At 38.0% G+C, this 14,802-nt stretch overlaps 1 protein-coding gene across 2 annotated transcripts in view; it reads left to right on the forward strand.

The window, feature by feature from the left end:
* LOC308614410 (uncharacterized protein) overlaps window positions 1–14,802 on the forward strand; it is a 228,008-nt gene that overhangs the window by 171,816 nt on the left and 41,390 nt on the right. For both annotated transcript variants that reach the window (XR_014015385.1, XM_081228833.1), the window contains exons 6-7: window positions 5,255–5,352; window positions 7,065–7,138. The gene's annotated coding sequence lies outside the window, so the exon portion shown is untranslated. The remainder of the gene's footprint in view (window positions 1–5,254; window positions 5,353–7,064; window positions 7,139–14,802) is intronic.

Raw genomic sequence — 14,802 nt, forward strand, 5'->3', positions numbered from 1 at the left:
GGAGGACTTTATGTGAGTCTCTTCTTTATGGTTAGATGGCAGAATGTTTTATTGCTATTCATAAAAGCCTGCATTAAAAGACTGCAATTGATTCTCCCAGAGTGGGATCTGTTTGGAAAACTAATTATCTCCAAAAGGCTGCAAATTGTCAAGAATCTGCCAAGAAGACAAATCAAGAATACCATCTAAATGACTTACTGCAGTAAGGGATACTTTGGAGCTCTTGGGACCTCACCAGCAGCTATTTAAAGCCCTCCTGCTCCCTTCCTCTCCTCCTCCATTCCAACCTCTGCAGACTACCTCAGCTCATATTTCACAGAGAAAATAAGGACCAACAAGGGAGACCTTGCCCAGCTCACTCTCCTGCCCTACCTACATATCTATCTGCTTTTATGGCTTTCTAATGCTCTTTCCTCCCACCTCAGTGGAGGACTGTGCTCTGCTCCATCAGAGGCTGATCCTGCCATGTGAGTTCCTGCAATTTCAAGGTTCTTGTTCCATCAAACACCTCTCCCTCATCTGCACTTTCCCCACTGCCTCTTTTTTGGCTCTTTCCTTTCAGGCTATAGATCTACTCAAGGTTTTTCAACTTCAACAACAACAGTAAAAAAACACACACACACACACACACACACTCTCTCTCTCTCTCTCTCTCTCTCTCTCTCTCTCTCTCTCTCTCTCTCCCCCCCCCAACCATCCACCACTCCGTGCCATGGCAGGCGAGACATTGCATGAGGCATGCTGCTGCAATCTGAGTGCAGTTGTAATGAGGGCTTCATCACGACCACTTCTACTTGCTTTTCATTTCTCATTCCACAATATATGCAGCACAGCTTGGTTGAGCATTTATTTTTGGTAAATACCTCAGCTAGTAAGTACTTAAAAGGCAAAGAAATGATCTCCTTACTTTCTCCCGATGGGGTAGATAACATGTACTGAGAACTTACTATGTGCTAGACACTGAGCAACACTGTTTATGTGGATGATCTCATTTTATCCTAATGATAACCTCGTGAGACAGATAGTATTATCATTTCCTTTCTTCAGATGGGAAAATTGAGACACCAACTGTTAAGTAACTTGCTCAAGCTCAGACAAGTTAAGTAACAAGTTAAGTAACAAGTTAAGTAACTTGCTCAAGCAGGCAGCACAGCCAATTGTTTCCTTTCCAAGACTCCAAGATCATCATTATCTGTCTTTGGGGATTGGACACTGTGTCCCTAGAATAATGCCAACCCTCAGATGACAGGAGTGTCCATTCTCTGCAGTTCTCCCAAGGTCATTGAGATACCTCATGTGCCTTCACGTCTGCTTGTTCATTCTCTTATCATAATGGTTTTCAACCTAGGTTGTGCATGAGATTCATGCCTGGCCCCAGTCCAGACTAATTTAATCAGAAGCCCTGGGTGGAGTGTGGGTACCTGTGTTTTAGAAAAGCTTCCTCCCCCGACAAATGATTGTGATGTGCAGAGCAGGTTGCCAGCTCTCTCTTCCCTCCATCATCCTACTTCCTGTTGCCTTTCTTCTTCTGTGTTATGCTTTTCTGTGTGGAGAAAAACATTGTATTTTGAACAACAAAATCGTTCGATAATCAGCTTCCTGTGGATAGTGTTACTGGGAATAATTTTATAATTGTGTTTATTTCACTAAAAATAAGTGCAGCTCATACTTGATTGAGTAAATACTTATGGTATTGTTAAAAGATTTTTAAAAGCTCAATTTTTCTCCTGGACACTAGAAAAAACATGAATCAGATGTCCTCAGGCTGTTTCTAGTCCAAGGTTCTACTAAGTCTTGGAAACATTCAGTGAATCAATGTTACCTTTTATTTTTTATTTTATTTTTTATTTTTTTTTGCGGTACGCGGGCTTCTCACTGCTGTGGCCTCTCCCGTTGTGGAGCACAGGCTCCGGATGCGCAGGCTCAGCGGCCATGGCGCACGGACCCAGCCGCTCCGCGGCATGTGGGATCTTCCCAGACCGGAGAACGAACCCGTGTCCCCTGCATCGGCAGGCGGACTCTCAACCACTGCGCCACCAGGGAAGCCCAATGTTACCTTTTAGTTCCTCTACTCATACCACAGTTTCACACCAAGTATTCCATCGAATCTCCAAGCTACTGAATGTGCTATATTGTAGGGAGGTAGAAAAGAGTTATAAAGTGACTGGCTTCTTTTCTTTGCCAATTTCAATTTAACTCTGATATTCTATGAAGCAAAACGCCAAAACTAAATTTGAAAAAGAAACTAAAATAATAATTTAAAAAATTCTATACCACTTTGTAGAGGGAAAATAATTATTTTCAAAAAGCATTTCTTACTTTGCTAATTTTGAGGATAATCTGTGGCTCTCTGCTGAGATTCTTTTTTTTGTCCTGGTGGGGGTATCGATCACCAGAAAATTGCTGTACTGCCTTCTAAATATTGCACTTCATCCTCAGAATATGTACAGTACTTCTAAGATTTACTACACTAGTGGAACTCTCCTGGCAGCAGTGTGATCCATTTTGCTGATATACAGGAAGCAGACACAACTCTAATCTACTCTTGCACATATCCAAAGACTGAAGAAATCAGCATCTTAATTAGCGTGGAAACAAGAGATGTGGAAGGCTTCAGTCCCTTAATTAGTGTGGAAACAAAAGATGTGGAAGTCCTGTAGTAGAGCCATATAGAAAAGAATTAGTCTTGATCATGTTTAAAAAAAATTTGAAACAAGCTTTGGCCATTACCTGCTACATCACTTTAACCAAAGGGCATCAGAAAATAAATTCAATTGGGATTTTAAAGGGCAACCTCTATTTCATAAGATAAAGTTTGTGACCTGCAAAATAACTGTATTTATAGATTTTCCCATAGCAAGAAATAACTTGTACATTAAAAAATATAACTCTGAAATATGAGTGTGTCAGAATTAAAGAACGCTAAACTGAAGTCAAATTGAATTTCAATCCCTGTTTTTCCATTAACTAGCTGCGTGATCCTGGGTCAATTACTCTGTCTTTCAGTGCCTCACTTCCTTTGCTGGACTAGATAATCTCCAAAGACCTTTCCAGCTCAGTCATTTTATGATTTCATTAGGTTTCCCATAGTAGAAGCTACCAAGTGAGCTGGAATTGTAATAAACAAGACTACTCTTCTCTAGTGAAAAGGATTACATGACTATAAGTCAAAAGAACTGCATTCTACTCTCTGCAGCACCACTTAAAAACCACCTGACCTGGGCAAGTTCTTAATTTCCTCATCTGTAAATTAGAGATAGTGGTACCTCAATGCATTGATAGGAGTTTTAAATGAAATGCCATATCTATTATTCCGTTTGGGTTGTCATAAAAAAACACAAGTTGCGCTACTTAAATACCAGAGATTTATTTTCTTACAGTTCTGGAGGCCAGAAAATCCAAGACCAAGGACCAGCGGGGTTGGTTTCTGGTGAGAGCTCTCTTCCTGGCTTGCCAGAGGGCTGCCCTCTCATTGTATCCTCACATGGCCGAGAGAAAGAGCCCTGGTGACACCAGCCTTATCAGATCAGAGCCCCGCCCTTATGACCTCATTTAACTTTTATCGCCTCTTCATATGCCCTGTCTTCAAATACAATCACATTGAGGGGTAGGTTTTCAATATATGAATTTTGGGGGACACAATGGAATTCCTAGCATCATATATGAAAATTCTTTGTAGATACCTACTACTAATGTCTAATGAGAATAAGGATCTGGGCCTCCCTGGTGGTGCAGTGGTTGAGAGTCTGCCTGCCGATGCAGGTGATACGGGTTCGTGCCCCGGTCCGGGAGGATCCCATGTGCCGCGGAGCGGCTGGGCCCGTGAGCCATGGCTGCTGAGCCTGCGCATCCAGAGCCTGTGCTCCGCAACGGGAGAGGCCACAACAGTGAGAGGCCCGCGTACTGCACAAAAAAAAAAAGAATAAGGATCTGTAGCTAAATAGTCCTATTGTTGGTGGGACTACCCAAAGTTATAACGTTTTTGAAGGACTATTTATCAATATCCATTAAAATGTAAAGTGCTCATATCTTTTGAACCAGTATTTGCATTTTAAAAATTTCTACTCCCGAAGCACTCTTAGAATTACACAAAGATATATGTATGGAATAGTCATTTAAATATTGTTGAAAAATGGAAACGATCAATAAACAAATAATTTAATAGGTTATAGTAGATCATACAATGAGCATTTTATGTGTGATATGTACCCAGAATATGAAATATTATATCCGCTAAAACTATAAACACTGACATGAAAGGATGTCCAAGATCTGTTAGAGAATAAAGAAATTCAAGTTGCAAATTTTCTATAATATGATTGCTTTTTCGGGTAAAAAAAATATTTTGGAGGTATTATACATTAAACTGTTTATACTGCCTTTCTCTGCGTGGTGTGGAATTCCAGCAGACTTTCACTTTCCAAGTTATACTTTTCTCTAATTTTTAATTTCATTTTAAGGACATATATTACCTTTGTTTTAAGAAAATAAAAGATTAAGAGACTGTAAACTATCGCTAGCTCAGACTCTATCAAATCTTCAGTTTATATTTGAAATACTTTTAAAATTAATTTTTATTTTTATTGACAAATAAATATATGTAGTTTAAATGATTACAAAGCTTATTACAAAAAACAGAAGTCCCTGGCTTTGCACCTTCCTACTCCTGGTCACCTGGGGAAAATTTATTCTTCTGTGTCAGCAGTTTCACTGCATATTTACCTATGTGTTATGAAATAACATGCATATATTGATATTTGTTGATGGTTTCATTTTGGACATTATCTGCTGATTTTCACCCACAGAAATTTTAGATTTCTGTCTTTGCTTTTTGCTTCCACCTCCCCCAAAATCACTCCCCAGCCTGTCACTTTATGGATATCACAACTTTGGCTTAATTAATATTCAGGGTTTACATTAGTATTACTGTGTCAATATTGTTCATAGTTGTGCTACATACTCTTGTATTCCTGTAGTTACTAATTACCTTATATTTTGTCTGTTTAGTTTTCCATGGAAGTATCATTATTTCATTCCCAAATTTTTCCTTCACAGTTCTAAAAATTCTTTCAATATGGTCAAACACAACAGATAATCTATTAGTTTTATTATAGGTGGTGTCATCTCTCCTGGTTTGTCATACAGAAAGCCAGCAGATAGCAGTGTTCGGAGAGCTAATTCTCATGAAATAGTAACAGATTTCCCCCTTGCCTTTTTCTTTAACTTTCAGAACATTCTTTTCTTATTTTCTCAGGTAAAAAAATGACAGCAAAAAGGTAGAAGAGGAAGAGGAGTCTTTTCCTGACTTTGAATTTCAAAGCTTATACCCTGAGGAAATGAAAAGGACTTATGGTATGTAAATCAAAATATTTTGGATAAAACCCCAAGAGTAAGAGACAAATGTCCCCAACTCCACTCCTCCTGCCAGACTAAAAGTCAGAGGGGAAATGATGGAAGAGAGGAGTCTGGGGTGACTGGGTCTGAGGACATAGCAGAGTCAGTGTTGACTGATGGCCTATTGTCCACTCCTGTGGGTACTTCAGACCCCCACACCTCAGGTTTAAGCTAACAATTCTTTTATCAGTTCCTGGTGAGAACATTCCTCAACAGCAGCCAGCATATCTTCCACAGAACACCTCAGGTATGAGATGCCTGTGACTTTGTAAACACCGCCCCCCCCCCGCCCCCAACTCCCAATGACACATTAAACTTGCAAACCTCAGAAGAGCTTGGAATCTGGATTCCTAGCACTTGGTGGTGCTGAACAAAACCAGCTTGATCTTCTTCATGACTTGGGTCAGTGCAAAAGCACAGTTGTATTATAAGTGCAAATGCTTTAGGACAAATCGAACTGTTACATAGGCTGTCTGTTAAAATTGTTGAACCAATGAGTTAGAGAATAAATGTAATGAAAAGCTCCCATAATGGCCCAGTGGAAGGAACAAGAAGCCTAAATTCAGGCAAGTCAGTTAATTACTGTACCTGATTTCTCATCTGTAAAATGAGGCAAGCAATAGCTTTCTACTTCTTAGAATGGTTCTTTAGCTGTGGTGTAAGTAAAAGCATATTGAAACTTTAAATGCATAACACTAGATATTATTTTATATATATGCCAAATATTTGATCCATTCACTGATTTCATAATTCAGCAAACATAATTAGGGTATAGACACTAAATTTGAACAGAACAGCAAGAGCATATTTTCACAAGTAAGCCCATTATTAGTATTGCAGCATTTCATTTTGCAGCAGTATTTCATATTGCCTCTCCAAGTGATTACACCAGAGAAAGGTCACTCAAATGTTACATATTAATTCTAAATACATCTCTAGGCTATTTAATCTGTATTTCAAACTCAGTGCCTACTTGTCAAATATAATCTGTAAACACTGATTAAGCCTCTGTGAGTACCACTGCATGCTTGTCACCCACAACGCAAGTTATGAGACCTTGTCCTGTCACCTGAAAGCATTCAATCTGACCATGACTGAGTGCCACTTTTAATAGTAGAGGATCTCTAAGAGTCTAAACTTAAATACTATCATGGTGCCTCATGAAAAGCAAACAGTAAATTTTTAGGGACAATTGTTCTCATCCACTGTAGAGTTTTTCTTTGACAATGAGAAAGAAAGCAGAGAAGGGAAAGCTACTTACAGAAGAATTCCAATTAATAAATACAGAAGGAGTGAGGAAAATAGAAAGTCATCACTAGGCAAACATAACTGTTGCAGGGAAGGTCCACAGATGGATGCCAAATGGAAGTTTGAGGAGAAACTATATTTGCATAATCTCTAAGGGCAAGCGGGGTGAAGGGTATATGGGGACTCTCTGAACTGTTTTTTTGGTTTGTTTGTTTGGTTGTTTTTGCAAATTATATGTAAGTCTGAAATCTTTTCAAAGTAAAAATAATTAAAAATATGGAAAAAATTTGTATTATAAATTTCTATACCCAAAACATCTTTTTTTGGTTTCTTAATTTTACTTTAAAACTCATGCTTCATCCCTTGTTGACCTACAACAGCATTCACCTTCCTTACACAAATCTTTCGTATTGTTTCCATAGTTGCTCTGAAGTCCTCCCCACTTACCTTCTAGTACCAGTAGAGGAGTGTAAACATTCAAGAAAGACTTATTCAGGTATGTCTTGAATATCTACTATTTTCATGGAAGTGTGCTAACAGCTGCAAGGGACTAAAACTCAGTCTATAATCCAGTCCTTCCCTTGAGAAGGTAATAAACATGTTGGGAAGATAATAGTATGAACATGAAAGAATAAAATAGCAACTTGTGAAATTATGTACGGTCATGCTTTATTTTCATGGTATTAGTTACAGGGGTTGATGGAGAGAGAGAAAAGTGACACATTCATGAATAAGAGCAAGCTGGACCTAAAAAATATGTAGGTCTTGTATGGTGAGTGGATACAGAGAGTGTGTACAGTCTTTGTGGAAAGCAGTCATAAGACCCATCTGAATGGGGTGGAAAATTTGAGGTGATGAGAAGAGGAATGGGCCCAGATAGAGCTGAGCCAGATCACAGAGGGTTGTGAAAGCTAGATTGAAGAGTTTTTGGTCCAGATAGAAAAGGGAGGCTATTTTAAGGGCTTTGTTAGGGTCAAATTACTTTTCTAGCACGAATGTAAACATGTATGGTGGATCTCAAGCCAGAACCAGCGCCATTTTGAAAATCATATATCTAATAATGGAACTTTGAGAAATCTTTTCTGAAATGCAAATTAAATTGTCCTCATCTTCTCCACCCTACCCCACCCTCTTTCTCCCTAAAACACTCTAGAGGTTTCCTTTTACTTTTCGGATAAAGACCAAAATCCTGAACATGGCTCTAGGAGATTGGACCCCTCCCCATATGCCTAGATTTCTCTGTACCCTATTCGCCTCAAGGCTTGCCTTCTTTTGCTTCCTTCAGAGCTCTCTTCTGTTATAGTTTGCATACGCTCTTCCCTTTGATTCATCCTTATCTCTTGACTAGTTTACTCCTTTTCATCCTTCAGATATCAGTTCAACACCCCAGTGATCACCTCCAATGCAGAAACCTTACTCTCTGCTCTGACTGGAACTATTCATAATACCAAGTATCTCAGTCTGTAAAACTGTCCACATTTGTGTATTTACAATATGGATTATTTGATTTAATTATGTGATTATTTGATTAATGCCTTTTTCCCTCATCAGACTGCAGACTTCTGAAGGCAGAGACTATTTTCATTTGTGTTTCCCATTGTATCTCCTGTCTCTTGCATATAATAGGTACTCAATAAGAATTTGTTGAATAAATAAGGAAACAAAAATATTAAAATACATTCATTTTCTCCATTCCTAAGACACTATTCTATTCCAAAAATATGATCTTCTGAATCATGAGAAAAATGTCCTATCTCAACTTTGAAATTATAAAACAGGGAACTGTGCTCAATATTATATAACAACCTAAATGGGAAAAGAATTTGAAAAAGAATAGATACATGTATATGTATAACTGAATCAGTTTGCTGTACACCTGAAACAAATACAACAGTGTTAATCAACTATACTCCAATATAATATAAAAAGTTAAAAAAAAGAAATTGTAGTATAGTCCCAGTATTTTATAACTTTTGGAATGTGGGCTCTAAAAGTGTTATTCAGATGATTACACTGGATTGAATTACTAGAGCTTAAATAGAACTTGTTGATCAACAGATCGATATCCATGTGCAGGGCACTTTACTGAGCACTGTGAATTATTCCAAGCTAAATAATATATGGTTTCTTCCTAGCTTATAATCAAGTAGGGGATAAAGCTACCTATATTATATGATAGACAGTGAGGGTGCTAAGTACTATAGAAAGATGGAAAGGGGAAGAGTTATTCTTACTGAAGGAATCGGACAAGGCAATAGTGAAAAATAACATTTGAGTCAGGTCTCGAAGGATAGATGTGCTTTTGACAGCCAGACTTTGGAAAGATAAAAATTCCATGCAGGGGCTTCCCTGGTGGCGCAGTGGTTGAGAGTCCGCCTGCCGGTTCAGGGGACAGGGGTTCGTGCCCCGGTCAGGGAGGATCCCACATGCCCCAGAGTGGCTGGGCCCGTGAGCCATGGCTGCTGGGCCTGTGCGTCCGGAGCCTGTGCTCTGCAACGGGAGAGGCCACAACAGTGAGAGGCCCGCGTACCGCAAAAAAAAAAAAAAAGAAAAAAAAAAAATTCCAGGCAGAAGGAAAATAATAACTAAAACTACAAAGCACAAAAAGTGTAGAGCACTGTAGTAGAAAGGCAAGAGGGGATAGAGCAGAGGGTGAGTCGGCTGCACGTACGTTGTGGTAGGGAATAGATTAGGAAAGTGAGGTTTGAACTAATAATATGTTCCACAGTTGGTACATATTTGATGGGTAATGAGCAGTGACCAAGGATAATGAACAGGGAAGTGCCACAGTCACATGTGTGGGGTCCCGTGGTAATGTGATGTGATAGATTAGAAGAGAGCTCTACAGATTAAAGAGGGTGGGAGACCAGTGGCAAGGAGAAGAGGAATTCACAAGGGCCTGGGGCGAGCTAAGCAGGACCTGACTGGGTTACGTAGCCGTGGGAAAAGAGAGGATAGTGGACGGAAGCATTCAGAATGTGGAAAGAATAAGATTCAGCAAACATTTAATATGAAAATTGAAGAATAGAAGGTTGGAAAGTTTTGACCTCATGGCTTAACTGATGATTTAACTAAATGCAAAACGAGTTTTGTGCTGTCACACTACTAGTTTTGCATTTAGCTAAATCATCAGTTAAGCCATGAGGTCAAAACTTTCCAACTAAATCTTCTTGTAATATTTTTAATATTATCCAAATCTCTTGTTGGTGAGTAATTACATCATTCACATTTTTACATTATCTAATAATGTATTTGTAACTTTTGTTCATACTTGTCAGCTGTTGAGTCTTTTCTGATTTAAAATCCTGCAGAATTTATTGGTATTTATTCCTTTGCATGACTCCTTTTCACTGCCTCATTTTTCTAGTTGTCTGATTTTATTTATAGCAAAACATGATTATGCTTTACATGTGGATCAAAGGATAACACCTTCTTTCTGCTATCTGAAACCCTCTCACTTCCATTATTCTTTGAGCAATTCAACCCAATGGATGCTGAGTTTTTAAAAATATCTATTTATTTATTTACTTATTATTGAAGTATAGTTGACTTAACAATTTTATATTACTTTCAGGTATAAAATATAGTGATTCAATGTTTTTATTGATTATACTTCATTTAAAGTTACTACAAAATAATGGCTCTATTTCCCTGTGCTATACAATATCCTTGTTGCTTATCTATTTTATATATGGTAGTTTGTATCTCTTAGTCCCCTCCCCCTATCGTGCCCTTCCCCCCTTCCCTCTCCCCACTGGTAATTGCTAGTTTGTTCTCTATGTCTGTGAGTCTGTTTCTGTTTTCTTTCATTCATTGGTTTGTTTTATTTTTTAGATTCCATGTATAAGTGAAAGCATAGAGCATTTGTCTTTGTCTGACTTGTTTCACTAGGCATAATGCCCTTTAGGTCCATCCATGTTACTGCAAATAGTGGACACTGATTAAGTAAGTAACTATCTGCCCAATATCCTGGGAGTCTCAGATGATTAAGGCACTACCTTCAAGGAACCCGTATAGATGTAGAACTTCAAACCCAGTTAAATATAACATGATATAGAATATTATAGCACTAGTACAAATAATTATTATTATAAATATTCAATAATCATAATAATACCAACAACAAAAGCTACCCCTTACATCTCCTTTCCTTTCATTCCTTCCTTCCTTTAACAACTGTTCTGAGAGCCTCTGCCCAGTCTTTAGCTGGGAACAGGATTTAGAGCAGTGAACAAACCTGAGCCAAAATGCGCTCCTGTGGAGCTTATTATAGTGAAGGAAGCTTACACTAAAAGGTAATACGCAAATAAATAAATATAACGACTGTGTAAATACAAGCTGAGGACATATTGTGAAGCACTGGTAATAATAATGCTATCATAGGACCAATAGCAATATTTGGTTAGATCTTAGTTCTAAGTGCAGGTACTCTGGTTCCAGAGCTAATCACTTTATATTACATTATGCTACAATTACAGAAAATATATTTTCTCAGGTGGCAGTATTTACTTATATAGTGTGATAAGCAAAGGCTTGTCTAAGAAGATAATGTTTAGGCTGAGATGAGTTGGATAAAAAGGCAAAACCTACACAAAGATTCAGGGCAGAGCATTTCAGGCAGAAGAAATAGGTTGTATAAAACCAGAAGAGAGCTTTGTATTTTCTAGGAATAAAAAATAGGTTAGTTTGAGTTGAAATAGTGAGCCATGGGAGAAAGGATTTGGATGGGATTGAAGAAATAAACAGGAGCCAGATCATTCAGTAGGTCTTGTCATATACAGAAGAGAGTTTGGCTTTTATCTTAAGAGAAATGAGAAAACATCATTTGCTATTTATATTTTTAAAGTATCCTTCTGGCTCCTATATGAAAAATGAATTAGAGAGTGAGTGCAGAAGGGGAAGTTAAAAGATAAGTGGCAAAATCAGGATTTGAATTCAAATTGTGACTATAAAGTCAAGACTTATACCCACCACATTACACTATTCCCTAAGCTGTAGTAGATTTGCAACCTGGCGGGGGGCATTGTCCTTCCAGACATCAGAGATCCATAAATTTACCCTTTCTTGAACTCTCCTTGCCTCTGTGACCCCCACTCTGTCTTTTTTAGGTCCTGGGGAAGGGACATATTTAAAGGTTTTCTTGAGAAAAGAAGAAGTGATGGATGTTAATGACTTTTTAGCTCATCTTTACTCTCTTCTTGTTTGAACATAACTTCCCATCTCAGCCACACTGGCATACAGTAGTGGTTTTTAGAGTATATAATTTAAAGTAGCTTTTATAGCACATAATTGCCTGGTGGGGTGGCGGTGGTCAAAATGCAAATATGTGGGGCTTCCCTGGTGGCGCAGTGGTTGAGGGTCCGCCTGCCGATGCAGAGGGCACAGGTTCGTGCCCCGGTCCGGGAAGATCCCACATGCCACGGAGCGGCTGGGCCCGTGAGCCATGGCTGCTGAGCCTGCGCGTCCGGAGCCTGTGCTCCACAACGGGAGAGGCCACAACAGTGAGAGGACCACATAGCGCAAAAAAAAAAAAAAAAAATGCAAATATGTGACTCGCACCCCCAGAGATTCTGATTCAGTATAACTGAATTGGGGCATTTTAAATAAGCACTCCAGTTAATTCTGAGCCAGATGATCCAAAGACTACATTTTGTAAGGCACCGGTTTATGGTGAAAAGGTTTAAGATTTTATCCCAAGCATAGTATGATAACGTGGACATATCGATTCTGTTAATATTATCAACATTAAAAGCCATCAATTGCAAGTAACCCCAGAATTTAGTAGCCTATATATTTTTGGTAGACATTGCTCCCCAGTGCAATATAATACAGTACACGGATCATCAATTTGATCCCTTCCTTCAAGCAAGAGACCAAAAAATTTATACAAACAATTTCCTGACTGGTCAGTCCCAATGTGGGCTAAATATATCATGCAGATTAATGATAGAAGGGTTTCTCCAGCTGAGTAGAAACAGAATATTGCTTTCCCAATGTTAATACAGGGTTACATACAAGATTCAAATAATTATTGCCCAATAACTCTTTTGGAGGTAGTTTTGTAATATAGACAGCACAAAGAAGTAAATAATAAATGAAAGTGAATCAAATTTCTTCACTACAGATCTTGTACAAAATAATTACTAACCTATATAAGTGGTTATTTTAAAAGGCAATAATAATAGCCAATAAGATGAATCACAATTATAAGTCATTCTAAAAATCAGCACCCTAATTATATTTTGGAATCATATTCTGAAGAACACTCTTTACTGTAGGAATCACCCAGCTTGCTCCTTATAGCTGTGCCTTTTGTAAAAATGGCTTACATCATTAGTGATTTTCCTGCCATCTTAAATCTTTTTCATGGTTAATATCATGCATAATTAGGCCTTAGGACATCTAAAATATATGGACTTTTTATCTTTTACATTGGTCTTAACTAGTCTGCATTTTACATTCTCTAAATGAATGAGGTAAAGAATCAGGACACATGTCTGTTCTGATGATGCTCAAAATTGCTAATTATTAGAGAAATGCAAATCAAAACTTCAGTGAAGTATCACTTCACACTGGTCAGAATGGCCATCATCAAAAAGCCTACAAACAATAAATGCTGGAGAGGGTGTGGAGAAAAGGGAACTCTCCTACACTGTTGGTGGGAATGTAAATTGGTACAGCCACTATGGAGAACAGTATGGAGGTTCCTTAAAATACCAAAAGTAGAGCTATTATATGATCCAGCAATCCCACTCCAAGGCATATATCCAGAGAAAACCATAATTTGAAAAAATATAGGCACCCCAATGTTCATAGCAGCACTATTTACAATAGCCAAGACATGGAAGCAACCTAGATGTCCACCAACAGAGGAATGGATAAAGAAGATGTGGTACATATATACAATGGAATATTACTCAGCCATAAAAAAGAATGAAATAATGCCATTTGCAGCAATATGGATGGGCCTAGAGATTATCATACTAAGTGAAGTAAGTCAGAGAAAGACAAACATCATATGATATCACTTATATGTGGAATCTAAAAAGATGATACAAGTGAACTTATTTACAAAACAGAAACAGACTCATGGACTTTGAAAACAAACTTATGGTTACCAAAGGGGAAACGTTGGAGGGGAGGGATAAATTAGGAGTTTGGGATTAACATATATACACCACTATATATAAAATCAATAATCAACAAGGACCTACTGTATAGCCCAGGGAACTCTACTCAGTATTCTGTAATAACCTATATGGGAAAAGAATCTGAAAAAGAATAGATATATGTATAAATGAGTCACTTTGCTGTACATCTGAACCTAACACAACATTGTAAATCAGCTATACCCCAATACAAAATAAAAAAAATAAAAAATAAAAAAAGTCAGGACATGTGTCTGTTCAGGACCAGTTCTGATTTTGTGTCAGCTCCAGCTGATCTCTTGAGAACAGCAATATTACTCCCAAATCTTAATAGTCTGAGTTACAACAAATATATAATAACTGAAAGATATCTCAGTATATACTCTATAGAGGCAGGATTTTATTAACCAAATTTACAGATGGTTTTAAGGATTACTCATATATTTCATGAAAAAAGTATTCATTGAGCACCTAGTAAGTATCAGGCACTATTCTACGCTCTGGGGCAACAGAGATAAAAAAAGAAAGTGTTTCTGCTCCTGGAAATTGCACACTAGGCAGTGAGATATACAATATATAGAAAAACAGTATAATATGATAGATAAGTACAATGCAGGAAAATGAAGGTTAGGGGAATGGAATGTGACAAAAGTGCTCAAGGATGACCTCTCTAGAGATGACAACATATATGTAGACACTTGAATGAAGTAGACAGTGAGCTATTCAATTATCTGGGGGTGAGAACTCTAGGCAGAGGAAATAGCAAACGAAGAGGCCCTAGATAGGAACATAACTGGTACATCTGAGAAACAGATAGGAGGATAACAAGGGGAAGAATAATAGAAGATGGGATTGGAGAAGTAGCAGGAAACAGGTTGTATAGGGCCTTAAATTGCCTTGGTAAGTAAGGACTCTGAATAATAAGAGAAGTGTGGTCAATTAAAAATGGCCAAATATTATTTGCTAATCCCTCCATTGAGAGGTGGAGTCTAATTCCCTCCCCTTGAATCTG

Source organism: Mesoplodon bidens (genome assembly GCF_964165515.1).
Source record: "Mesoplodon bidens genome assembly, chromosome: 3".
Lineage (NCBI taxonomy): Eukaryota > Metazoa > Chordata > Mammalia > Artiodactyla > Ziphiidae > Mesoplodon > Mesoplodon bidens.